General features: G+C 35.9%; 1 long non-coding RNA gene across 1 annotated transcript in view; it reads right to left on the reverse strand.

Annotated features, from left to right (window-relative positions):
• LOC121071292 overlaps nucleotides 1–6,897 on the reverse strand; it is a 40,382-nt gene extending 33,485 nt beyond the window's left edge. Inside the window, exon 1 of the long non-coding RNA XR_005820506.1 lies at nucleotides 6,729–6,897. This is a non-coding gene — a long non-coding RNA (uncharacterized LOC121071292). The remainder of the gene's footprint in view (nucleotides 1–6,728) is intronic.
• Between the last annotated feature and the right edge of the window lie 775 nt (nucleotides 6,898–7,672).

Here is a 7,672-nt window from a genome sequence, read left to right on the forward strand (position 1 = left end):
AAAAAAAAAAAAAAAAAAAAAAGTAGAAAAATAACCTGAAAATATTTAAGATGGGTAGCTACACCAGACCTAACCAGATGTGATTAATTTGTTTACATTTTTAGACAACAGCAGGTTAGTTATACATTACAAACAAATGCATTTCTTGGGATGACTACCCATGTGATATTCTTCCATACTGAGAAAAAGTGTATACAACCCCATCTCTATGCAGAATGGCTGCAAAAAAAACAGACACCTTCAGTTCCCAGTCAGACAATTCTGCTGTATTAACACAGATTTCATTATTAACTGAAAGTACACTGAAGTACTTTATTTATTTATTTATTTATTTATTTATTTATTTTTAATGAAGCATTATCAAGTGTTTGTATATAATTTTATGTATCTGTTTTGTTTTTTATAGACTCAACCATTTTTGCTTTGTCAGAATGGTTTCTCTTCACAGGGAAAATTGTGCTATTTCATTCTGGGTTATTCCTTGCTAAGCACAAGGCAGCTTGACCTACTGAAAATATAACTTTCTCATGTCACAATAAAACAGTCAGTGTAATTTCTGACACTACAATACTCTATGGGTTTGATTTAGCCTGTCTTATGTACCTTTGTACAGGGATAAAATAATGTATATTCAGCCAGCAACAACAGTCCCTTTGTAAACAGAAAGTCCCATCAAAGGAACAGCAAGGATGGTATCTGTGACACATATTTGTAATGTGTATATATTTTGTACAACAGTCTTCAGTGGAGGCATACAGGCTCCCTCTAAGCTTCCCATAGGCTGAGTGAGATACATTGCCGCATCTTTACAGTTGGCTCAGGGTTGTTTATTTGTTTTGTTTTGTTTATTTGTTTGTTGTTTTGGTTTTGTTTTGTTTGTTTGTTTTTTTTCTCAGAATAGGAATGTGCAAGGCAGGTTATCTCCCTCTAAATCAAAACCTGTTTCCTAATGGTGCAGCAGTCTCATGGAGTTCAGGTGGAGACAACAGCAAGAAGGAAGGGTTTTGAGAGGTCAGGAGTTCTGTCTGAATATATGGAGATAACATTCCAAACAGAGGTCCTGTAGCTTAGTAATAGATTTCTCAGCCAGTGTTGCCAGTTTAGCCAAAAATAAGCACTAAGTCACTGAGTACCTATCCAGCATCTAGAACAGAAATCACTACCTTTCCTATGCTCGTACTTAAGGCTTGTGAAAAATGACATGTTTTTTGGTACATGGAACTCAGAACTAGGGTCACTCCATCTTATTAGCTGTACCAGTAAGGACTCTTTCTGTAGGTGAAAAATCTCTTCCAACATAGAACATTAAATAAATGGGAAACCCTGTATATATTGATAAACTCATACCAACTAATATTTACTCACATAATTATTTGTATAGTTGCTTGTAACAACTGGAATGAGCTTAGATTCCCCTTCTTCCCGATGACCAAGCCTATATCGAAGAATTAAGTTTAGTGTGTGAGCAAGAACTTAAGATACACAATTGGGCAGTTCTGTTGTCATCTGGGAAGGGAAAATGAGGTAAACATTTGCTTATTTATCATCATCCATTCACGTTTGCTACATTTAGCTAGTAGTTTTTTTGTTTTCTTTTGTTTTGTTTTTGACACTCTGGCATTAGTTATTGGAGATAAGAGCAGGGAAACTGAGTTTAGAAGTGATTAGGTAGCAATAAATTTTAGTCCATACTCCCTGTCAATTTTACTAGCCGTAAGACAAGGAAGGGCTACAGTCATGATTATGGAACTGAAGCATCTCTTCTTCAAGGAAAGGCTGAGAGAGCTAGGCCAGTTTGGCATGGAGAAGAGAGGTCTGAAATGTATTTATCATTGTATTTATCAATGTATTCAAATATCTATCAATGCATTTATACATTTATCAATGTATTCAAGTATCTATCAATGTATTTAAATATCTGTCAAGACCATGGGTCCGGACTCGTTTTGGTGGTGCCCATCAATAGGACCAGAGACAATGAGCACAAACTGAAACACAAGAAGTTCCATCTGAATATGAGGAAAAACTTCTTTACTGTGAGGGTAACAGAACACTGGAACAGGTTGCCCGGAGAGGTTGTTCTTCTCTGGAGATTTTCAAAACTGCCTGGACATGATCCTGTGCAGTGTGCTCTAAGTGACTCTGCTTGAGCAAGGGATTGGACTAGGTGACCTCCAAAGGTCCCTTCCAGCCTCAACCATTCTGTGACTAAATAATAATAATAATAATAATAAATAATAATAATAATAATAATAATAACATTAAAATATATAAATAAAAATATTAAAAAATAAAAATAGTGTTTTTTGTTTTTGCTTTTGTTTTTGTTTTTGTTTTTGTTTTTGTTTTTTTTTCAGTCACAATTACTGATCTATAAGTTGTGGATGAGAAAGTAGTGATGAGGCTTTATGACCCATGTAAGTTTTGATTGTAATGCCACTGCTTTGATAAAAAGCAGTCAGTGTTGACCAATATCATAAAAGGATCAAGCACTCTCCAGTTTTCACTGTTGAAATTCAACATACTTTTCTACTTAAAGTGAAAATGAAAACTAGAGGAGGGCTAATTATTTTCATATACTAACCATTGATTTTTATGAAGTAATAAAATTGCCTGTCATTTTCTCAGGCTGAAGGATATATTGTCTTTATCTAAATATTTTTAACAGGTAATTTTTGACTGAAAAATAACCTGAGTTTGGATATCTTTTCTATTATGCGAAGGGTCTATTCCTGGTCACACACAATAGTGCTGTGATCTTAATTACAAAAAATGATTTACAAAACAATCTATGTTTTCTGAATTCTGGAACAGATCTTGTCATTTCTAATTGCATCTAGAGGAATTACCAGAGAAAGATAGATTTTAGGTAAAGTAAAGAAAGAAAAAGAAAAAATTGCTCTTCAAAATCTGCAGGGATTGTTTCCTTTCATTCTATTTTAGTATGGAAATTCAGATGAAAAATATTTCTTGTGTGGTTAGCTTGGAGTAAAGAATTGCTTTAAAACCTCATCTGTTTCACTATGGTAACTACCCAGACTCTGCACAAGTGTATATTAAAAAGTTATATGCAACTTGACTTTGATATCAGCATCTTATATTTTCACATTTAAACTGAGTGCAAAGATGAATATACTAGAGTCTGTTCAATTGCAGGAGTATGGAAGTGTGGACTTCATCCCTGGGTTTCAGCTAGCTAGGTCAACTAAGCTGACTGTCTGTCTCCAAGACTTATGCTTATATGATCACTATCGACTACAGCTACAAAATGAATTCCCCAGGGATTAGACTAGATACTTCATGGGACAAATCTGAAATGCATAAACCTGTGTAGACTGTTTCAATTGTCTAGTACTACAAAACATATTTTAATCCAGTAGATTCAGTTATTAAACTGTTTTTATCTCAACCCATGAGTTTTACCTTTTTCCAATTCTCTTCCCCAACCCATTGGGGAAAGTGGGATAATTTCTGTGTGGTGCTCAGCTGCCTGCCAGGTTAAAACACAACAAGATATGAATTCAATCCCATTTACCATGAAGTCATGAAATGCTAAAAACACATATATGTCTTCCCAAATAAGCATCCACAGATTTTTTGAGACTGAACTTTTTTTTTTTTTTTTTTTTTTTTTTTTATGAGAACATTTGTTTACATAAATATTTTCAAATTCATAAAATGTCCTGAATGCTTAAATAACATTTCTAGGATCTGGATGGAGAAATAACCAGTGAAAATATACGGACACTCATAGGCCTGACTTTTTCAAACACAGGCATAAAAAGCAAGTCCCATGCCCACTGTTTAGGTTGCAAATTCATTTTCTTGCTACTCCCTTAGCCTTCTTCTCTTTGAATACATCATTTGTGCAGCTACAGTAAAGTTGTTTTGGAACACACAGAGATACACAAAACACAGAGCGAGGTGGTGACCTTTAACCTCGTAACAGGTCACAGGAGACCACCTTGTAAAACACCAGCCTTTCAAACAGCATTAGGAATGCTCATGGGAAAGCCTAATGTCTCTCACTGAAATAAGTCACTGGATTTCTAAATTTTATGACTTTAAAGAAAAGTCTGACAATAGAAAATCTAAAAGAGATCTTTTTTTTTTTTTTTTTTTTTTTTTTTTTTTTTTTTTGGCAAGAGACAAATATCTTGCTGTTCTTAAGTCAAACATGCTGAAAAGGTGCAGAAAGTTGTGTGTGTTATGAATGGGCTCAGGGCAAGGGTGATGTACCAGCTTGGAGAGAGATTTCCTTTTCCTGGGAGCCTTTGAACTGTCTCTGGGATGGCAAATATACTACTTCTCAAGGAGGTGACTATGATGGTGCAATCTATCCTTACAATGTCCCATTAATTGGCTTCAGCTGACCTCACTGTAAGTCAGCTCCCTCTAATAATTAAATATGTGTGAACTTAAGGATCTTCACTGAGGATTAAAGAAACATAACTGTAGAAATGAAGGCTTATTTCAGAAACCATGCATTGACTCAAAGCAGCTTAAAATTTATTCAAAAGGAAAATTGTTACATTTAAACTATTACATATTTTTTTCTACTTAATAGCAAGCAGAACTGAAAGTCTAAAGATAACTTTGAAGTTCAGTTGACAAATTATCTCCAAACTCTGGAAAACTATCATAATACAGCTGGCTGATTCTATATTCAAATTCAATTTGAGACAATAAGAAAATTGTAGCCATCTGCATACTTCTGTGTCTTGTGGTGCATATGTTTATGTGTGTTGCTAATACAAAATTCTCATAGTCTGGAGATTCACTTGATCTGAGCGAAATTCAGACTGATGTTTCTGCCTGGCATGCCACCTACTTGGTCAAATAAAAATAAAACATCTCCTCAGTGAAGGCTGAATATTGTACGATCCACTTTTTCCTCTGCAGGACATTCCCTGGACTACCACAAGATTCTTTGGTATGATTATGACAGGAAGGTTTATGATAGATAAGGAAAAGCTATTTTTATATTTATATTAATGGGTCTCTATGCTTAACTTAAAACAGCATGCACTAAATGCTCGGATTGTGCTTCAAATCTGGCTCGGCTGGTACTAATGTCTCAGCTGAGAATCATATGGCACTATACACCAGGGTATTGCCATGGGGTTTTGAATCTTTCTGTGGTAATTTCTTTATTATCTTCTGAACAATATGGTCACTGTCTAGCTTGACATAAAGAAGACACTCTCTCACCTTTCAAATGTATTTTTGCATTTCTTCTTCCAACTCAAACTGAACTTTGTGGATAAATATGGAAATCATATCACACTAGAAATGAGCGAGGGAGTATAATTCATGACTCAACAGCTTAATCTCTTGTATATAAAAGCTTCTCAGTCAGATGGTCTGTAGAGCACAACAAGCCTCTAAATATATTTCACATAACAGACAAAGGAACAATAAGTTGCTGTAGTAAAATTAACTGTGCCTGTATAGGAAAACAAAATCATCATACTCTCTCTCTGCAAAAAGAAGCAATATGCTTACTCCCTTTGCTGCTACAGGTATGAGAGCTATAAAATATGAAAGTATATTTTTGAATTGAAAGAATCACCTGGAAGATTCAGTCTTGGAGAGTCTTTGGTAGAGGCTATAAAACTTACTAAGAAATTACCTCTTTATAGAAAGCATTTTATTTTATTTTTTTTCCCCAGCATCAGTTGTTACATGCTTTAGGTGTGGATGCATTAACCAGGGCAGCCTGTGTAGATCACCCTCTCCACAGTCTCTATGCACGATCACATCTCTACTGTATAATACCTTCTACTAGAAAATAGTAAATACAATTAAATACCCCTCTTTCATTGTGTGAAACCCCTCTTTTTTCTCTCTCTCTCTTTTTTTTTTTTTTTTTTGTCAGTTATGCTATTTCATAGATTCTGTCAGCTATTGCAGTGTACAGTAGATGACAGGTAGCTTTTGTTTGCTAAATTTTTGTTCGTATATTGATTGGCTGATTCAGACAGGAAACATCCTGTGTTTTCTAGGAATTCTACTTTTTGTTTATGCAACACATCAGGCTCATTGCCAAAGACTTAAACTGCAACCTCAAAACCAACATTATAATAGCAAGAATGTTTTACACGACATTGCACTCAGCCTCAGCAATCAACTTATTCCCTCTAATGGCAATTGCTCATAACAAGACTGAGACAGCATGGGGTGAGCTCATAAGATCATTTACACTGTTAGTTGCCTCAAAGTGTAGTTCCATCAAGTGTCAAGTTCTACAGAAATCCTGCAAAAAGTAATGCCTCTGCTTTCGTCTACACCACTGTGAAATAACTGCAAACAAGAATCTGTCATATAGCAGGTGGCTCCAAGAATATCTGAACTTAAGGAGTGTCCTTTGTGGCCTTCATTATATCTTTTTCCCATGTGGATTCTCTGGTGTCTTCCAATAACATAATTTACCTGAACTTTCCATCAGTGAGAGAGGCAGTGCCTCTTCTTTTATAAAAATATGTAGGAACTCCATTTCCTTGTGACGTATTATTAAGATATGAAATTGTTAGTGAAAGACAGAGAGGTAGAGAGATAGCACAACTGTAGGAGGCACATTTTATGGAGAAATTGTTAAAAATAATCTCAAATCTCTCAAAAATTTTAACTAAAGTAGCCAGGCATCATCATCATCATCACCATCAGTATAAATAATAGGAAGGCTACTAGGCCTCCAAATAAGAGAACAGCAAATATCCTGTCTTTACCTGTGTCTTGTAAAGTTTGATTTGGCTTCCATTAAGCCTGAGGAGCTCTTCAGCAATTCATTCCTACTGTTTGCATTGCAAGAATGACAAGTGCAGCTATGGTTCTCTTCTCCACACTAGTTGCTCAACTTACCACATACAACAATGCTGCAATGTGTTGCGATAGTGTTGTTTACATAGAGCTGTTCAGCTGACTGTGTGGTGACTAAGAGTGATCACAGAAGTGGATGACCAGGAGGACCAGTCCTAAGGTCCGCCAGTCATGAAGAAATATTCTTTTATCTTGCAAAAATGAACTAACCCTTTTTTAAGAATAGTGGAGGCACCTTCTGCTTTTCTAACCTCCCCAAGGGACCCACAGAACATGGGTATGCACCAACTTACACCTGAGCAAGAAGCCAGGGTGGGACTAACTACTTACAAAGGGTTGCCAACCATGCAATACTCCACAGAGTATCTGTACTGCTTTGACTTCAGTGTTACCATTTCAAATCTAATGTCAGGATTAGATTTAATAATTTAATTTATTTAGATATAATATTTACTACAACTGCTGCTCTCAAGCATTGAACATTTCTTGCTCTGGAGAAGATAGGCCAGTGTAAGGCAATGTACTTGTTCTGTCTGGGACAGTTATTTTTCTACATAGAGGCTTGTATGATGCTGTGTTTGGGATTTTTAATGAAAACGGTGAAAACACACTGTTTTAGTTGTTGCTGAGCAGTGCTTTCATGGATTTGATGACTTTTCTACTTCTTGTGCTGCCCTGCTGGTGAGCAGGCTGGGGGTGCACCAGAAGCTGGGAGGGGACACAGCCAGGATAGCTTAGCTAGAATGACCAAAGACATATCCTATACCATATGATGTCGTGATCAGCAATAAAAGCTGGAAAGGAGGAGGAAGAGAGTGATGCTTGGAGTTAGGGCATTTGTCTTTCCAAATAA

The sequence above is a fragment of the Cygnus olor genome, chromosome 5 (genome assembly GCF_009769625.2).
Source record: "Cygnus olor isolate bCygOlo1 chromosome 5, bCygOlo1.pri.v2, whole genome shotgun sequence".
In the NCBI taxonomy this organism is placed as follows: domain Eukaryota; kingdom Metazoa; phylum Chordata; class Aves; order Anseriformes; family Anatidae; genus Cygnus; species Cygnus olor.